Source organism: Panthera onca, chromosome D4, assembly GCF_046562875.1.
Source record: "Panthera onca isolate mPanOnc1 chromosome D4, mPanOnc1 haplotype 2, whole genome shotgun sequence".
Taxonomy (NCBI): Eukaryota; Metazoa; Chordata; class Mammalia; order Carnivora; family Felidae; genus Panthera; species Panthera onca.
In genome coordinates, this window is record NC_138351.1 from 56,576,125 (window position 1) to 56,598,727 (window position 22,603).

General features: G+C 40.5%; 1 protein-coding gene across 7 annotated transcripts in view; it reads right to left on the bottom strand.

The window, feature by feature from the left end:
* Nucleotides 1–22,603, bottom strand: part of UBAP2 (ubiquitin associated protein 2) — a 111,564-nt gene that overhangs the window by 88,874 nt on the left and 87 nt on the right. For 5 of the 7 annotated variants that reach the window (XM_060609484.3, XM_060609483.3, XM_060609482.3 and 2 more), the window contains exon 1: nucleotides 22,347–22,475. The exons of 1 other annotated variant lie outside the window; for it this stretch is intronic. The gene's annotated coding sequence lies outside the window, so the exon portion shown is untranslated. Of the gene's footprint in view, nucleotides 1–22,346; nucleotides 22,476–22,603 lie in introns of those variants that run through there. One more of the 7 variants, XM_060609486.3, reaches the window with a different exon arrangement.

The window sequence follows — 22,603 nt, forward strand, 5'->3', positions numbered from 1 at the left end:
GCCTGGAGCCTGCTTCGGATTCTGTGTCCCCCTCTCTCTCTGCCCCTCCCCCACTCATGCTCTGTCTCTGTCTCAGAAATAAACATTAAAAAAATTTTTTTAAAAATTCAAAAACTGAAGTCTTTTTTTTAATGTTTATATTTGAGAGACACAGAGACAGAGCATGAGCAGGAAGGGGCAGAGAGAGAGAGGGAGGGAGGGAGGGAGGGAGGGAGGGAGACACAGAATCCGAAGCAGGCTCCCAGGTGCCCCTCAAAAAATAAAAAGTCTTAATGCTTAAGATGTCCAGCGAAAAACTTCCAAAGATAAAACTGGGAATTTACAGAGCAAGCACAGAGGAAAAAATTAAAAATTGTTACTGAAATTTTCTGGAAAAACAAACTTTCTTATATTAATTTTATATATAACTTCTGGGGGTGCCTGGGTAGCTCAGTTGGTTAAGTGTCCAACTTCAGCTCAGGTCATGATCTCAAGGTTTTTGAGTTTGAGCCCCGCGTTGGGCTGTGCTGACAACTCAGAGCCTGGAGCCTGCTTCGGATTCTGTGTCTCTTGCTCTCGCTTGCTCTCGCTCTCTCTGCCCTCCCCCTCTCATGCTCTCTCTCTCAAAAATAAATAAGCATTTAAAAAAATTCTGGAGACAGTGAATTCATGAAACAAAGTAAAAGCATAAGTTATTAAAAAACTTATCAACCACCAATCAATTGTGAAAATGAATAAGGCAAGGAAACTAGACTATAAAAAGCAACAACTTTGACTAACATACTGTCACATGGGGAAATTCTATGTTGTCTCTTCTGGAAACAGAGCTATGTGTAGTAAATCGGAATGCTTCTGCAATAAGCACCCAGTTGCCAGACCAAAGGAATTCGGTTTACACTTGTGTTCCATTCCCTCTATCACTCTCCACCCACAAGAACTACTACTCTCCAACAGGTTCCAAGAGAATTCTTAGAATAGAAACAGACAAGAGCAAGAGATTCTAAAAATAATCCAGCAGAAACTCAAACATACATATCTCAGGTTCTTGAACTGAAGGAAAGACAAGGTTATTTCAATCTATCCAACCAAATTTTAAAACCCATATTTACCTCACTTCATCCAAAGTAAATTAAAGATGGGATAGATTAATATCAGGTTAGAACTGCTACATTTTTAACTTCTTTAAAAACAGTATCAGCAAAATACCATATAAAACGTCCTACCTAGATTATCTCAAGTGCAGGAATAGTCTAAATTACTTGTTATATAAGGAAAGTAAGCCAGGAGAATAAACTAACTTGATTAAACTACACATTTTGTCTGTAGAAGGGATATTTTTAGAAAATGTTTTATTAACCGCTATTTTTTTCAAGGACTTTTTTAAAGATAAGATACCTCAGTGAAACAGTGGCATTTTCGAGTGAGTCTAGAGTTTAGAATTAACTGAAAACGGCTACAAGCCACTTGTACTTCTATTAAAGCTTAAGTAAATACCACAAATTCATCTTAAGAGGACGCTAACTTTAGGCCAAACAAACAAAAAAAGTGGCTGGAACTTATCTAAAAACCACATAATATCATACCCTAACAGAAAAAATAAGGGCACACTTGATCTTTCTAAAAATTTACAGAACACTTTTTGATAACATGCTGAAAACTATGAAGATGTTGCTGAAAGCACCAACCACCAAAGTACTTTATTTAAGATGGTATCACAAAGTGTCAGCATTGGAAGGTAATTCTAAAACCAGGAGGCTCACACAACTGTAGAGTAGCTCATCTACTACATCAAAAAAAATCTATATTCCAGACACAGCAAAAATACATGTTTCTTTTTCAAAGAGAATGTAATTATTCAAACAACATGAATTAGTCAGCTAAGGGCTCAACTACTATAAACAGAATATACAGTTTATGTCCAAGAAGCAAGTTTCTATCAAGAATGCTTAGAGATGCTATTCACTCAGTCCTGAGACTAATGGTGCCAGGACTATCTTAGACTGGCAAGGAAAGGGGATCCTTCATCTATATGAAGGATTTAATTTATTCACTCATTCCCAAAAGCCTAAAACCCATAAGTAGAATAATACCAGCAGCAAACACATACTGTTTAATATGTGCCAGACACTATCATACACACAGTATTAAGTCATTAAACTTCCCAACAACACTGAGGTATATGCTAATTATTACTCCCATTTTTTACAGACAGGAAACTGAGACAGATTCACAGCTAGTCAGTGGTAAAACCAAGATTCAAACCCAGGTAATCTAGGCCCACAGTCTGTGTCCTTAATCACTATGCTATGCTATAAGGCTAATTGCTCAATTGTAGATACACAACAAGACTCCAAGTCAGCTTCCTCTTTAAGGCATCATAACTACAGTTGGTATCACCTGATGTGACAGATTTGGTTCTAGGTCAGAATCTCAACTATCTTCCTAACCTTTCAGATATTTACTGGTGCTCCCCTGGCTCTATATCGTTACAGTTTTGTTACCAGTTCTGTTTCACTATGTGTATTTAACTTCCAATTTGCATTCTTGCTTTTCCTATTAAGAAAATACCCACTGGGGCACCTGCGTGGCTCAGTCAGTTGGGTATCCAACTCTTGATTTTGGCTCAGGTCATTATCTCATGGTTCGTGGGATGAAGGCCCATGTAGGGTTCTGCACTGGCAATGAGAAGCCTACTTGGGTTTCTCTCTCTCCCTCTCTCTCTACCCCTCTCCCATTCATACTCTCCCTCTCAAACATTTTTTTAAATACCCATTAAGAAAAAGAGAGAGAAAATACCCATTATTCTCAACTGTTTTCCAGAGAAGAAATTCATTTGTTCATTTCTGCAAAGAATAGGATTGGCTTAGATTAAGAACTTCAAGGGGGTGCCTGGCTGGCTCAGTTGGGAGAGCATGACTCTTGATCTCAGGGTCATGAGTTCAAGTCCCACACTGGGTGTAGAGATTAGAAAAAGATACAATAAAATTTAAAAAAATATTTTGGGGCACCTGGCTGCCTCAGCTAGTGGAGTTTGTGACTCAATCTCAGGGCTGTGAGTTTGAGCCCTACATAAGGTACAAAGATTACTTAAAATCATGGGGCACCTGTGTGGCACAGCTGGTTAAGCATCTGACTCTTGATCTCAGCTCAGGTCATGATCTCACAGTTTGTGAGTTCAAGCCCCACACTGGGTTCTGCACTGATGGTGTAGAGCCTACTTGGGACTGTCTCTCCTTCTCTCTGACTCTCCCTCACCTGTACGCGCGCTCTCTCTCTCAAGATAAATAAAATTTTTTTTTTAAATAAAATCTTAAAAACAAACAAACAAACAAAAACTTCAACTGATCTGGGAGACCCAGAGTAGCTAGCAAGAGGAACTCTGTATCACCCACCCAGGAGACAATAAGGCAGGCTAGGGTGCCAAAAAACTCTAGTATGAGATGCAATTCCATGCAACTAAACTGCTTGTGCCCTACATGCCAGAAGCTGACCAAGCTGATACTTTTATTCTCCACAGCTGCTGAGGGCAGGGTCAAGCCTCCAGCAGCTGGTGAACAAGGTTAACTCCCCTACACCCAAGCTTGGCTGACAGAAGAGCCACAACATTATTTACTATTCTGTGCATATAATATGCCCATGGAAAAGATAAGTGCTGGTAAAGTCTGAACATTACAAAAATTATTTAAGTCCTATTTCCTCTTTCAGGTTACCTAAGGTCAAGGAGGAAAAAGTATTTAATTTTATCTATGGCTGCTTGCATACATCTGTCCCACTCCTACGTTGCTAATTTCTTGGCTATAAACCATCTTTTACCCAGAACTCCAGCTCAGCAGCTACCTTATTCTTATCCCCTGAAAAGTCTCTCATTATTCATGACTAGTCTTAACCCCCTTTTTTTTAATAGCCCTTTTCTCTCTCCCGACCCCCTCAAAAAAAGGTCTATACTATACAGGATTTCACAAGACCTATAAACTTATAATACTATACTCTTAAAAAAAAGAATACTGGGGCACCTGGATGGCTCAGTCAGTTAAGCATCCGACTCTTGATTTCAGCTCAGATCAAGATCTGCAGTTTGTGAGTTTGAGCCCCGCACTGCACTCTGCACTAACAGGGCAGAGCATGTTTGGGATTCTTTCTCTCTCTACCCCTCCCCTGCTCATCTCTCTCTCTAAATAACTAACTAACTAAATAAATAAATAAATAAACAAACATTAAAAAATGTTTTGAATACTATACTCTTAATTTAGATTACATTCAAATAAGCACCCCCCAAATACCAAAAGGATACCTTTATTAGAGGTTTACTACTCCACAGCCAAGGACTTTTAAAGGGTCTATTTTACGAAGTAAAAAAAAAAAAAAGCTTAATTATAAAAGACCAAATTAAAATAGAATTTCTATAAACCATTCCTTTACCAGAACATATTAATACCTTCCTCATAAATCCAGTAAAAATTCTTACACAGATACATACTCTTCCCCCCCACCCTTGCTCTACTTATATCATATTCTGTTCACCTTCCTATGTATTTTTCTCTGGTCTTGCCTGCCCCCCGCCCCCCCCCCCCGCCCTGTCGCCCGAATTTGTATGTATCCACATATACAGCGGCACATCTACAGTCTGCTTTCAATTTCCATTTCTGAAAGCTTCCAAGTTCCTCACAGGCGCTAGCAACAAGGAATTACTGGATGCTAGGATCTCCTACCATGTTCTGACCCTGTAGTTACACTGGGCCTGGGTAACCAGTAGAATGAGAAAACAAGAAGGAGCCCAGGAGTGCCTGGGTGGTTCAATGGGTTAAGCGTCCGACTTCGACTCAGGTCATGATCTCACAGTTCATGAGTTCGAGCCCCATGTTGGGCTCTCTGCTGTCAGCACAGAGCCCACCTTGGATCCTCTGTCCCCACCCCCCCACTGACCTCCCCTGCAGACACACACTCTCTCTCAAAAATAAACATTTAAAAACAAAGAAGAGGGTGCCTGGGTGGCTCATACATTAAGCATATGACTTCAGCTCTGGTCATGATCGAGCACGAGTCCCACTTTTCTTTCTCTCTCTCTGCCCCCTCCCTCACTTGTGCCCTCTTTCTCTCAAAAACAAAACATATCTTTCAAAAAAAATTTTTTTCCAGGGACACCTGGCTGGCTCAGTCAGTGGAGCATGCGACTCTTGGTCTTAAGTCTGTGAATTCAAACTGCATGTTGGGTGTAGAGATTACTTAAAACTAGAATCTTTAAAAAAGAAAAAAAAAAAATTTTTCCCCAGGTTTCCAATGTGTAACTGGGATGTCAAACTACTACTCTGTAAACTAGTGGTTCTCAAAGTATGATGTCCAGGCAGCAGCATCACCTGAGAACCTCTCACAAACGAAAACTCTCAAGGTCATCCCAGACCTACAGAACCAGTAATTATGTTTAGAAAGTCAGTTTGTTTTTTAGGTCATCTCTACTCTCAATGTGGAGCTTGAACACACATCCCTGAGATTAAGAGTCACATGCTACACTGACTGAGCCAGTCAGGTGCCCCAGAAATTATGTTTAAACAAGACTTAATGGCACACTAAAGTTTGAGAATTACTGCTCTTAAAGAAACTTAGATAAGAATTTTGATCCCGAGTAGGGGTGCCTTGGTGGCTCAGTCAGTTAAGCCTCTTGACTTCAGCTCAGGTCATGGTCTCGTGGTTGGTGAGTTAGAGCCCCGTGTCGGGCTCAGTGCTGACAGCTCAGAGCCTGGAGCCTGCTTCCAATTCTGTCTCCCTCTCTCTCTCTGCCCTTCCCCTACTCACACTCCGTGTGTGTGTCTCTCTCTCTCAAAAATAAATAAACGTTAAAAAAAAAAAAATTCAAAAAAAGCCAGGGGGGGGGCACCTGGGTGGCTCATTCGATTAAGTGTCCGACTTCAGCTCAGGTCATGATGATCTTGCAGTCCGTGAGTTTGAGCCCCGTGTCAGCGTCGGGCTCTGTGCTGACAGCTCAGAGCCTGGACCCTGTTTCAGTTTCTGTGTCTCCCTCTCTCTGACCCTCCCCCGTTCATGCTTTGTCTCAAAAATAAACAAACGTTAAAAAAAAAAAAGGTTCCTATGTGATTTAAACTGAAAGATGAGAAAACTAAAAAAAAAACCACGATTTCACTTTTCTTATTTCACCTATAAGAATCACACAGTCTTACAAAATTCCAAAAAATACTGACCAATAGAAGAAAATAAAACCACCACCCAAAAATACAAAAATAAATCGTTAATTTATTAAGTATCCTTCCAGTGTTTTCTATTTGAGTGCATCACTGTCATCCACTAGAAATGGCTATATCATACTTTTACCACAGCACATTGGCAATATAAACTACTATGTAAAAGCAAGGCAGCATTGTAGTTACAGCACCTCAATTATCCTATTCAGCTGAGGAATCCAGCATTATGGAGCTATGAAAGAAAACTCTTCAAGGGCTAAAATGGTTTTGGTTCCAATCCTTTTTGATAGAAATGCCTCCTAAAATGCAATATATACTTCCCTTCCTTGAGAAATACAGTACACAACAAACATGATTTAACTTTTTTTGATTCTACATCGTTATTATACCCATGTGATGAGTAATGTGGGGAATTGGTCTGAATTTTTTTTTTTTTTTAAACTCTTCGCCCAACATTGAGTTCAAACTCATGACCCAAGATCAAGAGCAGTGTGCTCTACCAACTGAGCCAACCAGGCGCCCCAGTCTGAAAATATTCTAACTCCAGGGCACTTGGGTGGTTCAACTCTGATTTGGGATCAAGTCATAATCCCAGCATCGTGGAATTGAGCCCCACATTATGCTCTGTGCTGAGCATGGAGCCTGCTTGGGATTCATTCCCTTCCTCCCTCTGCCTCTCTTTCCCTCCCCTTCCCCGCCCCCTCCCCTGCTCACACTCTATAATTAAAAAAATAATAAAATATTCTAACTCCAAGACATAGCTAGGAACTTGCTTTCCTAAATAAATTCATTTTATCATTGTCTTACTTATCCTTGGCCTCTTTCTCAAAAGTGGCACCATTTACGTATCTGCAGAACTTCTGGGCCCCATAGTATGGCTACTTTTCAAAAATAGTTTCTGAACTCAAGGACAATGCAGTTTCAAATGGTCATTCATTTATTTTAAAATCATCTGCACTGGGCACCTGGGTGGCTCAATCAGTTGAGCATCTGACTCTTGATTCCCAGGATCATGATCCCATGATCCTCCTGAGTGTGGAGACTGCTTAAGATTCTCTCTCTCCCTGCTCCTCTCCCCAGCTCACACTCTCCTAAAATAAACAAAAAAAAAAAAAATCTGCATTATTTTTACACTGATTTGTTGTCTTTTGGGGGATAGAGAGCGACTTTCCACCAAGCCTTATACAGAGTAAGCCCTCAAACCTTGATTTTCAGCAGATTGCAGAAGGACTTCTAGCACTTCTAGCTTGAGTGATTAAGAGACAACCTTACCACCTGTCAGCATGCACTTAGGTCAGCATGCATTTTACCAAGGAGGAAAGGAGAGATGGAGGAAGGAAAGAAAGAAGAGGGCAAATTTATTTCCTGGGTATTAACAAAAATTGGTAATAAATTCCAAGTGAATGTTCCCATCTCAAATCCTCCTGTCCCTAACCCTACTCTAATGTTGCTCTTCCCCAACCATGTTCAGCTGCATTAGTCCCACCTATCCTCTCTGGACAGTCTCAGAGTCATTAGAACAGGACAGACTTAATGCCAACAAGTCTTAGTCTGTAATACAGACATGTTTTTTGTTGTTTTTTTTTTCTTTTTTTCTTTAGTAGGCTCCACACCCAATGTGGGGTGTAAACTCACAACCCTGAGATCAAGAGTCACATGCTCTACCAACTGAGCCAGCCAGGCACCCTGAGACAGACATGTTTTTATAAATTTTTTGTCTTCACATCCTCACTTCCATTCCATCCCCACCCTCCACCTCTGCATCCATCAGATCAAGATTAACTTCTCATTAGTAACTCTGTCCCAAGGCCTTCTGAGGGAAAGAATATGCAGGGGAGTTGCCTTCTCCTTTTGGCCTATTTCCTCTTCATAAGACCCCCTGAGAAAGGGGAAGGAAGAAGGTGTCAAATTGTAGGCTAATCTACCTCATCATCCTTGGGGAGACAAGTTTAATAAGCCAAATGTTTCTTTTAGTCAAGTCCTACTAACCAGTTACATCAGTTACAAAAACCAAGAATCTTTATTCTTGATACTCTAAGCCAAAACAGTATTTAATCAAAATTATCAATTTAACTCCTATCTTATTTTCAAGCACAGGAAAGCCTTAACAATAGTTAATGCAGGAAAACCTCCAAACTCCAAAGTGTGAAAAGGACTTCAAGAAATCTCCCATATACAACAACACTCAAAAATGTTACCTAGTTCAACTCATAATCACTTAATAGCCACTTCAAAGTTTTAGTCTTCATCTCACATTATTTTATTGTTTTGATTTTTGGGTAAAGTGGCATCTCTGCTAACCATTCTCATATAGTAAACTGGATATTAATGCTAAAAATGATTACATCCCAACCATACTTTCACAAGAGACAGAACTTTACAAATCTCCAATTCTTACTGAAGAGAGATGAGTAAAAATACTTCAAGTTATTCTTTTTCACAGCTCTGCATGAGCCATTTAAACACCTGGCACTCAATTGTTATAAATACACAAATATTTCACAACTGACTTATACAAGTTCAGTAGATCCATTATGAAGCTAGTCCACAACAGTAATACCATCTCTAGCTGTTACTGTAAGCCAGAAATATAAACACTGATTTAAGTACTTCAGACCCACAGTTTTTCATTACCCTTCTCCAATCTCCCTAACGAATCCAAGACATACTCGAGTTGTTTAAAAAAAAAAAAAAGTGTATTTGTTTCATTGTAATGGTGACTTTATTACCATTTCACTCATGCCAAAAGCAACTTTTTTTTTTTTTTTTTAACGTTTATTTATTTTTGGGACAGAGAGAGACACAGCATGAACGGGGGAGGGGCAGAGAGAGAGGGAGACACAGAATCGGAAGCAGGCTCCAGGCTCTGAGCCATCAGCCCAGAGCCCGACGCGGGGCTCGAACTCACGGACCGCGAGATCGTGACCTGAGCTGAAGTCGGACGCTCAACCGACTGAGCCACCCAGGCGCCCCCAAAAGCAACTTTTTAAAAAATGTCAGTTACATGAACAACGTATCTATCAAAACACAGATGTTTTGATTCAAATGTTAACACATCTGACACACACTAGGCTTCGTTTTCATTCATATACCAAAAATAAAATTCCTTAATAAGGAAATCTCCTACCACTACTATTGAGAAAGTATTCCCTACCTTTTTCCTTCTGACAAGTATGTGTTTAAAAACCGGCTCAACTATTCTCCACATCCACATTAATCTCAAGAACAAAGGGTTATAAAAATTACCCTCGAACACTCTGAGAAACTGCATGTTCTACCAGATAAGCAATGACTACTTAAACTGTGTATCTCAAAAAGGATACACACTAACTGACTCCAGTTCCTCATCAAACATCTCCTTAACTTGTAGTCTGGTTTCTATCACTCTATTACTCCAACATTAAGAAAAATGCTATTTCCCAGGTCACCACTGAATTAACTGTCAAATCTTTTTTCTATTCTCATTCTTTCACCGGTCTCTGGCATTCAACACATTTCATAATTTTATTCCTGTGGCTTTTCAGACACCACATCCTGGTTCTTTTTTTCCCCCCCTCAAATCCTCAGCAGCATCACATCCTTCCCCAAGCCCTGACATGTAAAAAATTTCAATTCTTGAGCACACTCTCCCTTCCCACAGAAATTTTATGCTCTACTGGCATCAATAATTACCTCCAACTTCAAAGCAAAAGACCTCATGTCTCTCCAAAGATTCAGCCCACATCTAACTGCCTACTAGGTATCTAACCTATAAAGAAATTCATCCAAATGCATCTCATTCGAAGACTTGCACAATTTTCCAAGTGACCAATATTTTTCAGTGTTCCAGAGCTCAAAACTTTTTAATTTTTTTCAATGTTTATTCATTTTTGAGAGAGAGAGAGAGAGAGAGAGAGAGAGAGAACAAACAGAGGAGGAGCAGAGAGAGAGGGAGACAGAATCAGAAGCAGGCTCCAGGCTCTGAGCTGTCAGCACAGAGCCCGACGCGGGGCTCCAACTCACAAGCCACGAGATCATGACCCGAGCCGAAGTCGGACACCCAACGGACTGCAGAGCTCAAAACCTTTAAACCATTCTTTTAACGCCACCATTTCTTTAAGGCCTATATCTATACCTTCCTTTACAATTCTGCCATCAACTTAGTATAGGTACCTGAATTAAGGGTCACTGTTTGTATTTAAAGCCTCCTCCTGTCTTCTAAGAATAAATTAGGTAGCCCAGTCTAGTACTAGTTTTGATGTCAGTGTTACATACATAACCCAGCAGTTACAAGATACCTTTATCAACTATAATATCAATAATTGCCTCCTGGTTCACTGAAACTTCATACCCTTATTTACCTGTCTGAACTAGCTTAACGGTAAAACTGATTACACAGTGATCTGTTTCATATTTCAGAATACCACTAAAATCCATCATCTTCTGTTCACAAATCAACTCCTTGATAAAATACAAGCTCTTTATTCCTTTCTGATCCATACACTTTGGTCAAAATGGCCTTGCAATTCTCCCAAATTGCACCTACTTTTTTGCCTCCACCTTCCATTGTCATGGTTTCTCAACATCATACCGTTTCTTATTTTCTGTCCCTCAGCATAAACAGCAATTACTCTCTACTCGATGTCCACAACTCCACAGCATTTTAGGGCCACTTAACAATATATTAAACAGCCCTACTTGACAGCAGTTTGAGTTCTTAAGTGTAATTTTCATGCAACCGCATGGCTTTCTTCCAACTGTTTTCACAGTGTGCTATCAATTGCCACTTCTCAGTGTTATGTGCCTGACCTCCTCCTAGAATGCACCTAAAATTGGCAGAGGGCTTAGAGATCAGCTCACCTTGCTGATTAGAACAGCTAGTAAAATCAGAATGAAAAATGAAAGCAAAGGCAGTTTTAAACTACAGAAATCAAATCTAAACATCTCACTAAACGCCAACATATAAAAGCAGAAGTGGGGCACCTGGCTAGCTCAGTTGGTAGAGTATATGATGCTTGATCTTGGGGATGTGAGTTCAAGCCCCATGCTACGCATAAAGTTTACATAATTAATTAGATAAGTAAATAAATAAGATAGATAAAAGTGAAATGGAGCCTAGCGGAACCAGACTCAGGAGTTCAAGGACCACACCTACATCTTCATCCTCTTATTCCCCATCCAGTGCAAAATCACAGGTTTATGCACCACAAATGTGGACACTGACTTATCATCTAGCACTTGGCTACATTCCCTGAGAGCATTATTTCAGACAGGTACAGTAGTACAGTATTTGTGATTAAGATTTGGAAGTCACACAGACCTGCACTCTACAAATTACATGATTAAGTAACCTTGACCCAGTACTTTACTCTTTCTCAAACCTGGAAGGAGCACCAAACAAAATAATGTACCTCAAATGCTTAGTCTAGATCCTAATAGCTACCATAAATAATAACTATATTATTAATGAACATTGGTCACTTCTGTTTCTGATTTAATTTCAAAATACTTCCTATTTATTCAAAACTATTCAAATAATTTTGCTGAGTTACAGAAAATATCATAAAGTTCACCCTTTTTAAGTGTAAAATTCAATGACTTTTAGTATTTACCAACTGCACAACTATCACTGCAGGCCAACTATCACTCCAATAAAACCCTTTGCGACACTGGTCATTTCTTTCTCCCACAGATCGCTAGATTGTCAGAGTATATGAACTGGTTCATGGTATGCTATATATCCCATTACAGCTGGGATCTTTTGGTAAAGCAAGATAAACATTAGAACAATTAAACAGCTCAAAATGCCTTAAAAAAAAAAAAAAAAAGACTCGGGGTGCCTGGGTGGCTCAGTCAGTTAAGCGTCCGACTTTGGCTCAGGTCATGATCTCACAGTTCGTGAGTTGGAGCCCTGCTTCCAATTCTGTCTCTCGCTCTCTCTCTGCCCCTCCCCTGCTTGCAGTCTACATCTCTAAAAAATAAACACTAAAAAAAAATTAAAAATAAATTTACAAACTCTTCTATGGTAAATAATTGTAAATGGCCTATATTAACAAGGTTTTTATTGCTGTAACCACCATCTGGATTGTTCTGTAATATACAAGGGTATTCTCCCACCATTACCTTAGTACTCCCAATCACAAGGAATTAAAAAGATAGTAAATAAACTGAAGTACCAGAGCTAAGAATTCTGAAGAGGTCATATGGTCTCCAGCAATTCAAAGAAGGGTTTCATCAACTCATTGATATATCAAGAAACTTTTAATCACAATAAAATGAAATCTTGAGGGAAAAACTTAAACATTCAGTATGTTACTATGAAAAGCGAACCCAAAGAAAATGTTTTTGTTTTTTTTTTTTTTTTTTTTTTTAAAGACTGAGGCCGTTCTTGTGCAGGCCTTCTGTATTTTTTTTTTTTTAATTTTTTTTTCAACGTTTTTAATTTATTTTTGGGACAGAGAGAGACAGAGCATGAATGGGGGAGGGGCAGAGAGAGAGGGAGACACAGAATCGGAAACAGGCTCCAGGCTCCGAGCCATCGGCCCAGAGCCTGACGCGGGGCTCGAACTCACGGACAGCCCAGAGCCTGACGCGGGGCTCGAACTCAGGGACCGCGAGATCGTGACCTGGCTGAAGTCGGACGCTTAACCGACTGCGCCACCCAGGCGCCCCACCAAAGAAAATGTTTAATGTGACTAACTTATATCAAAAATAACTTAGTTTCTCTTGCGGCACCTGGCTGGCTAAGTCCATAGAGCGTGAGACTTTTGATCTTGTGGTTGTGAGCTCGAGCCCCATATACTGGGTGTAGAGATTACTTAAAAATAAAAAAAATTAATAAATTTAACAAACAGAATAACTTAAATTTCCTTTACTAGCTGCTGCAAATAAACTACCAATCAAGGCCAAACAAAAGATACAATAACATAGTAATCAAAATAGCAAATTATAATAAAACTGAATTATAAACATTAAATTCTCTTGGGGCGCCTGGGTAGCTCGGTTGGTTAAGCGTCCGACTTCGGCTCAGGTCATGATCTCACGGTCCGTGGGTTCGAGCCCCGCATCAGGCTCTGTGCTGACAGCTCAGAGCCTGGAGCCTGTTTCAGATTCTGTGTCTCCCTCTCTCTGTGACCCTCGCCCGTTCATGCTCTGTCTCTCTCTGTCTCAAAAATAAATAAACGTTAAAAAAAATTTTTTTAATTCTCAGTTTTTTTTGTTTTTTTTTTACATTTCAAAGATTTTTTTTTATGTAATCTCTACACTCAGCGTGGGGCTTGAATTCACAACCCTGAGATCAAGAGTGGCAAGCTCCATCAACTGAGCCAGGCAGATGCCCCTAAAATTCTAAGTGTCTTAACAAAAGAGACAATTATAACTATAGGAATTTGTCTACTATTGATCCTATAGGAAGAATACAGGAAAAATAAGGCTCAGTTTCCCACTGGTTCAAGGAAGCCTCTCTAATATCCAGACTCAAATGACAATGCTTTGCTGTCACTCCCAAAAGGATTCTGGCTCCTAACTGCATTGTTCTATTTCAGTCTTCCCATCAGAATGCAAGCACCTAGAAAACAGGAACAGTGCATTATTCTTCTGTATCCCCAACACTTAACAGTTGCTGACAAGTAGCAACATTCAATCTAAGTGAAAACCTGTATAGTAGCACATATCATTAACAACAGCAACAAAAACTATTACTCAGGCCTAATCTGGGTTAACCTACATTCTGAGCATTTCACAGAAGTAAAATGCCGTAAGAATTTACTATCTAAAGTTTTTATTTATGTAAGCGTTTACCCTTATTCCCACGCATCAAGAAGACTTTTCATCACTGTTTCAAAAAATCTGAAGTCTACAGATTAGCAAAATACATAGAACATTTTTAGTCTATCAGCCCAAGAAAGTTACACTTATCCTACAATAAATTGCAATTTACTTAACACTAGCAAGAATTATCTAAACTAGGGGCGCCTGGGTGACTCAGTCCATTGAATGCCCAACTCTTGATTTTGCCTCAGGTCATGATCCCTGGGTCATGGTATCAAGCCCTGAGGCAGGCGGGGGCTGGGCACCAAGCCTGCTTAAGATTCTTTCTCTCCCAAGGGGCGCCTGAGTGGCTCAGTTGGTTGAGCATCTGACTTTGGCTCAGGTCACAATCTCAGGGTTCATGAGTTCAGCCCCACATTCAGCTATCAGTGAAGAGCCCTCTTCTGAATCCTTTATCCTCTTCTCTCTCTGCCCCTCCCCGACTCGTGCTCATGCACTCTCAAAAATAAATATTAAAAAAAAAAGATTCTCTTCCTGTGCCCCTCTCCCACCCGCACTCATGCTCTAAAAATAAACCTTTCCTTAAAAAAATAAAAAATAAAAACAAAAGAATTATCTAACCTAAGTAACAGTAGTTATCTTGCTTATCAGATGTGACTGGCCATTATGCCTGATAATGAACAAAATAACTCCTTAAGTGGATTGTCATTATTCTACTTCAATACATATATAAAGCAAAAACTGAGTTAGAAAAGATTTTGTGAACTGGGAAATCTAAATATGAATTTTTATCAGATATTATTAGGATTACTCTTTATATATATTATTAAATATTCATTTCCTAGGTATGATTATATTACTATGATTATTTGTAAGAGAATCTCTTTATTGTAAAGAGATATTTGCTTAGGAGGGGCACCTGGGTGGCTCAGTTAAGCGTTGAACTCTGGTCGTGATCTCAGTTTGTGAGTTGGAGCCCCACATTTGGCTCTGTACTGGTTAGAGCAGAGCCCGCTTTGGATCCTGTCTCCCTGTCTCTCTGCCCCTGCCCCGCGCATGCACTTTCTTTCTCAAAAATAAATAAATACTTGGGGCATCTGGGTGGCTCAGTCGGTTAAGCGTTCGATTCTTCATCTTGGCTCAAGTCATGATCTCATGGTTCGTGAGATCAAGCCCTATGCTGAGCTCCCCACGGTGCCAACACAGCACCTGCTTGGGATTTCTCTCTGCCCCTCCCCCCCCCAAAATAAATAAACTTAAAGAAGTAAACATTTAAAAAAAGAAAGAGACACTTGCTTAGGAAATACTCAAGCATAAACGTCACGATGTTTCACCTTACTTTCAAATCAGCCTCAAAAGATGTACAAGGTAGAGAAAAAAGTCAATGTAGCAAAATATTAAGTACTGACTCCAAGTCAAAGGTATACTATGCTCTGGGGCACCTGGGTGGCTCAGTTGGTTGGGTGTCCAACTTCAGCTCAGGTAGTGATCTCTCAGTTTGTGAGTTCAAGCCACACATAGGGCTCTGTGCTGACAGCTCAGAGCCTGGAGCCTGCTTCAGATTCTGTGCCTCTCTCTCTCTCTCTCTGCCCCTCCCCAACTCGTGCTCTCTCACTTCAGGTCATAATCTCAGGGTTTTGTAGGCTCAAGTCCCATGTCGGGCCCCACTGCTTGGGATTCTCAGCCTCCCCCTCTCTCTCTCTGGCCCTCCCCCACTCATGCTGTCTCTCTCAAAATAAATAAATAAACTTAAAAAAAAAAAAAAAAAGCTGAAGGAAACCAAACAGAAGAATGAAAACTACAAAAAGGTCAGAAAAACAATAACGACCAGGCATGTAGAAGACTTTGATGGCAGAAATATATACAAAATATCCTCAATTATAATTAACATTGACAGTTCCCACGCTCCAGTTAAAAGAGAAATCTGCAGGATATATTAGCAAAGCAAAATCCAGCTGTGTGATGTTCATAAAAGATGTATCTAAAACATACCACTAGAATTGCCTAACGCATTTAAAAATTAAAGCAGTATCAGGGGCGCCTGGGTGGCTCAGTTGGTTGAGCGACCAACTTTGGCTCAGGTCATGATCTCGGGGTCTGTGAGTTCAAGCCCCGCACTGGGATCTGTGCTGACAGCTCAGAGCCTGGAGCTTGCTTCAGATTGTGTGTCTCCCCCCTCTCTCTGCCCCTCTCCTGCTCATGCTCTCTCTCTCTCTCGATAATAAATAAACGTTAAAAAATTAAAAAAAAAAAATTAAAGCAGTATCAAATATAAGTAACGATGTGGAATTCTTATCAATTCAGTCTTGGGAATTAAATTCTGATATCTAAGATATCCATTATATGTATGCATTAAGCATCTTCCTGAGGCTTCTTGGCATCAGACGTTTAACATCCTCAAGAGAACTGAAAAAATAATCACACAATTTTCTGTGTTCTGTAGTTCAGGTGAAGAGCCTAATAAAAAATGACCATACAACACAGTTTGAGATCACCTAGTAAAGTTACACATACTCCACACAACCCAAAACTCCACTCCCAATTACACAGTCTTGAGAAATCTGTTTATTTTAGGGGGAGGGTTGGGTTGTACAAATGTTCACATAGAGAGAAGTAAAATTTCTAATCATAAAAAAATGGAAATGACACAAACATTCATCACAATAGAGTAAGATGTGGCATATCCTTTTTTTTTTTTTTTTTTTCATGTTTACTTATTTATTTTGAGAGACAAGAGCCAGCAAGGGAGGGGCAGAGAGGGAGAGAGAGAATCCTAAGCAGACTGGCCACAATCAGGGCAGAGCCCAGGGCTGGGCTTCAGGCTTGATCTCAGGAAATGTGGTATCATGGCCTGAACCCGAAATCAAGAGTCTGACACAACTCACTCAGTCACCCAGGACCCCCAGATGTGGCACATCCTTACAGTGGAGTACCATACTACTGAAAATTATCAAATTGGTAAAAACCAATATGAATGAATCTAAAACATGTAAGAGAAAAAGTATCAGAATCTCATAAATTCCACTTAACTCAAGATTGATGGGACACCTGACTGGCTCAGTTGGTAGAGCATGGGACACTCGATCTCAGGGTCCTGAGTTCAAGCCCCATGTCAGGGGGTATAGTTTACTATGAATTAATGAATGAATGAATGAATGAAGCAAGCTTGAAAATGGGCAACAATAGACCATGTATTAGTTATGGATTATATGGAATAAAAATTATTCTAAAAAATAAACAACAACAACAACAAAGTAGAATAATGGATACCTCTGGGAAAGAGGGAAAGGAATGCCTTGGGAGATGACAGGCTTTCAGGTAACAATGCTCTATTTCGTGGGTAGTCATTTTATTTTTGTTTTTGAAAACTCTACATGTGTTTTTATATCTCATATACCTTGTCCAATATGTATCTTTTATTTCTCAATAAAAATCATTAAGTATAAAAGTATTATTCCAGGGGCACCTGGGTGACTCAGTCAGTTAAGCTTCCAACTCTTGATTTAGGCTCAGGTCATAATCTCATGGTTCAGGCTCTATCCTGACAGTGGGGAGCCTGCTTGGGATTCTGTCTCCCTCTCTCTCTGCCACTTCGCTGCTCACAATTTTTCTCTCAAATATAAATAAAAATATTTTTTAGGGGCGCCTAGATGGCTCAGTTGGTTGAGTGTCCAACTTTGGCTCAGGTCATAATCTCACGATTTGTGAGTCAGACTCTGTGCTGACAGGTCAGAGCGTGGAGCCTGCTTCTGATTCTATATCTCCCTCTCTGCCCCTCACTCCCCTCAGAAATAAAATTTTTAAAAATTAAAAATAAAAATATTTAAAAAGCATTATTCCACTTTAAGTATGTATTACTTAACATAAAGAAAAAAAGGATTTATAATGAAATGTTAAACCATGATTAAGTCCTTTTTATCTTTTTTTTTTTTTTTTTTTAAGTAATCTGAACCCAACGTGAGGCTCGAACTCACAACTCTGAGATCAAGAGTTGCATGCTCTTCCAACTGAGTCAGCCAGGCACCCCATAATTTTTATCTTTTAATTTTCTCAAATTTTCTAAAATGTATTTTCTTAGTCTGATCCTGAAACATTCTGTAAGATGACATTTTGAGAAAAGAGGAGGAAAAAAAATTAATTTGGGTCTAAAAATTATGTATTAGGCTTATCAAATCAATCCTAAAGCTAGTCTTTTTTTTTTTTTTCCTAAACCCTGTTTCAGCTAAACCTGTATTTTTTTAAGCCCACTTTACTCTCTTGTTTAATGATTTGGCAATGCTAAACACCGTTATCAAATGAAAAATCCCACGCTTCAAAGAGCACACATTCCAGCCAGGTAGACACACAATACAGGTAGCACTATACACCTTGCCCAAGCCCATGAGGTTGTTAAGATATTTTAGGTTTTCATCTGCCTAACCTGGAAAGCAGCATGTTATGGTGCCAAGAACAGTCAGTCAGAAGGCCTACAACCTCCTCAGTTGAGACTGAGTGTTCAGAGTGTTTTTGTATGGGGATGAAAGAGCACAAGGAGGCAGAAAAAATAAAATGGAGAGAAAACACAGGGAAGAGAAATAAAAGAGGGAGTGGAGAGAATTAAAAGACACAGGGAGAAAAACACTATCAACAAGAAGCAACTCCGAGCTTCCAAAAGTCTTCACACAATATCTAGGACTGATCTGATTAAGACTACATGTAAAAAAAATGAGTAAAGAGTAACATTGTTAAGTATTATTGGACTGTGTGCATACACTATAACTTTAAATGAGATAGTTCCTATGTGATATTTTACTTAACAAGTTAATAATAACACTACACCAATAGCAAGAAACAAAGTTACAGCAACAGTAAGCTTGGAACTAAATCCAAATGAAATTCCTCCTCTTTAAATCCTTAAAAATCTTTAAAATGAATTTTAAGTTTGAGACCCAATCAAATATATGTTCCATTACTTTTCATATTCTGAATGAAGAAAAACAGAGCTACATATTCCTAACAACTTTTCAAAGAACCCCATGTAGTTTTAAATGAAACACCTACTCCTTTATCCAAGTCCGGTTTCATAAATTAACTCCATGGGGCTTAAACTCCCAATCCCGAGATCAAGAGTGGCATACTCCACCAACTGAGCCAGCCAGGCATCCCTAATTTACTTTCTTTAAAAAAAATCCAGGACATGGGCTCCAGGGTGGCTCAACTGGCTAAGTGTCCTACTCTTTTTTTTTTTTTTTTAATGTTTTTTATTTATTTTTGAGAGAGAGCATGAACAGGGGAGGGACAGAGACTGGGGGGAGGGGGTAAGGATCCAAAGTGGGCTCTGTGCTGACAGCAGCAAGCCCGATGCAGGGTTCAACCTCATGAACCATGACCTGAGCCAAAGTCAGAGGCTCGAGCATGGAGCCTGCTTGGGATTCTCTCAGTCCCTCTCTCTGTGACCTCCCTCTTCTCTCGTACGTGCACTGCTCTCTCAAAATAAATTAATAAAAATCTCTCTCTACCCCTCCCCAACTCTCTCAAATTAAAAAATACAATATATAAGGGGCGCCTGAGTGTCTCAATCAGTTAAGCTTCCAACTCGTGGTATTGGTCAGGTAGTATCTCAGGATTTGTGAGATCAAGCCCTGCATGGGGTTCTGTGCTGACAGCCAGAGCTTGCTTGGGATTCTCTCTCTCCTCTCTCTCTCTCTCTCTCTCTCTCTCTGCCCCTCCCTCACTTGTGTGCATGCTCTCTCTCAAAATAAACATTAAAACAATGTTTTAAATATACATATATAAGAAAAAATACAGGACATGCAGCATCTTTGAGAGAAACACTGTAAAGAAATCTCAAAAAAAAAAAAAACCACGGTAGAAAATATCAATATATGCAGTCTGTGTATCTGTAAAAACAAACCTGTTAAATTTGATTCCTGGACTTTAGAATGAAAAAAAGGATTTCATTCCTAAATATTCGACAGTTGGGTCAAAATTATTCAAAACCAGCTACAGGCTTATATGGTTGATATTCCCTGTAAGTCTTCCCTCTCTTTGCCTTCCTTCAAGTTACAGCTCCAATCTCCTTTGGGGCAGAGGTAGGGGGAGACAACTGCTTCCAAGACCTATCAGTGATCCACACCATCTTACCAGTCAACACCACCAGTACAATACGCCCCACTTTTAAAGGGCATTCCATTTACTCAAATTAATTAAGGGCTAACGGGTATTTGCTGACCTCGTAAAGATTAATAAACAAAATAAGACAGATTTAACAACAGGAACTTCACAGTCTGTGAATTCATGCAGGCTCCTTTTGAGCAGGCATTTGCTTACACCAAAAAAAAAGTGCCTAATAACAACAAAAACTTAATCATTTTTAAAAAGGACTGGAGGATCAATACTTGAAGACTAATACTTTCAAAGAAAACGCTCCACTTCAGACCAGTTCAAAACTTCAAGATTGGTTTATACCCCTCTACATACAGTATATGATTAAAGGAGTAGAGAAAGCAACCAGTTCCCACTATAATTAACCCACAGGGCATAAGGCATATTGAAATTAACCCATTCTTCTCCATGTTCTCCTACCATTTCTCCCTCAACAATAAGTCACTAACACTGACACCGCTGTTGAGCACTGCACAGGCTGCATCAGTTACCAGGAAAGGGAAGCAGAGTTGTTATTGTTGTTCTAGCCTTGTTCTAAGGCAGCTCCATGTGACTGCTGCCGGTCCAGCCCACATTTAAAGACAGAGGCCAGAGGAAACCAGAACGGCAGGAAATAGGCAGGAGAGGCAATTACCACAACCTTTTCCCATGGCCTCATTGCTATGCCACCACTTCCAGCCATATTTCAATTGTAACAGAAACCCCCCCTCTCTGAATTAATTTGTGAGGGTCAGAAGCAACAAGGAAGCAAACAATGAAAATCACAGCTGTGGAAAACAAGCAGGACAGTGGCGGGGGAAATTTTCATCACACATGTGAACTAGGCATAAAAAACAAAAATCAGATGGAACATATGGGAAGTAAGCAGAAGAGTAGTGTGGGAAACTAATCACTTCTGCCTAATAAGAGAAGTGTTCACAGCAATGGGAGGATGATAGCTTGAGCCCTGCAGGCAGGTAAGAGATATTGGTGAACAGGACAACTCTATCCTCTCCATAGAGGGGAATTTATTCCCTTTCCTGAAACAGATAGGTATCATCCCAATCTAGGCACCTAACACCTAGGATACAGGAGAGCTTCCTTCCATCTCCATTAGACAAACTGACACTAAAAATTAGTATATACAATTCGTGACAAAAAGTGAGGAACACACTAACTACTGACATAACTCTTGGTTTAAAGAGGTATACCATAATTGAAGAGAAAATAAAAAAGGCCTGGGTTCACCCAAAAAGTTAATTGTATATGCCCTTCAAATAAAAGATGATGTTTGGATACCTTATAAAGACCTTCAAAAGCTCTCAACTGTTAGGATACACAGGGGCTAAAGACAATAAGCCTAAATACTGACAGACCATATACATCAAATAGGAGTATAAACCAATATCCAACAGAGGAAGTAGTAAACTACAAGATTATTTCAAACAGGAAATAACAGGAATGATGACAGGATTAACTCCTGCAGAGAACAGAATATGAGACCAGAGTGGTAGGTCTTGAGATGCCTGGGCAAATAATCAATATTGAAAACCGAGGGGAAAAGGTGGAAAAGCCAAGTGGGAAACGTGATTCAGAGGCAAAGAAGACATATAATACACTAAAGAAAGAATAACATTTTAAATACGTACTACCATAAAGCTTCAGTTTACAATGCGTTCTCATAACTACATTAAAAAAAAACTCTGATACAACCAGGCTCGAGGAACCGAGACTGAGGAGGAAAACTGAGTCCCCAGAGTCTAACACCAAAACCTTCCAGAATGAAAAAGGGTAGAACCTAACTATCCCTCCGAGTATGCCAGGTAAGGCTACAGAGCGCAGAAGTTGGGGTTTAAGATGTCTAGTCCCAAGACAAGTGACAGGCGTGAAAACGGAAAGGTGGTCTGTGGTCAGGATGGGGACCATCAGCGTTGAGCGGGAGCTCCAGCGGACAGGCAGGGAGGGAGAGGTGGGAGAAAAACCACACCCTCCAGGGCAGAAACCCGAAGTGGGGGGAGGGGAAGGCGCCCCCTGGGGTTGGGTGGGGCCAGGCCGACTAGGACAGGGGTAGGCAGGAAGAAGCACAGGACGACCACGGGCGAGAAGGAAGGAAGGCGTCCGGGCCTGGGCATACTGAGGACGCAAGAAGCTGGCGAGGGAAGCTTGGCCCGGTCTTCATGAGTGGGCGCTGGGGCAGTACGAAGAGGGTTAGGAGAAAGAAGAGCTGAACCAGGACGAGAGAGCGCACGCTGCCACGCTCAGGGCTCTGGAACAGGGAAGGAAAAAGAGGGTGCCAATTACCGCTGCTGTTCTCGCTGGACTCGGGACCAGCTGCCGCCGCCACCGCCGCTCGTTACCTGCCAATGTGCCTCTTACAAAGCGGCGGCGGCGGCAGAGGCGGCCCGGCCCGTCACGTGACCTCCGCGTCACGAGGGAAGGAGGAGCCACCACACGTAGCTAGCGCGCCGCTCATCAGGCCGCCCACAGAGCGCGTTGCTTCGCCTAGCCTCCCCCAAGCCTAGTAGGAGAGGCCAACAGCGCCGCGGCGGAGGCAGGCA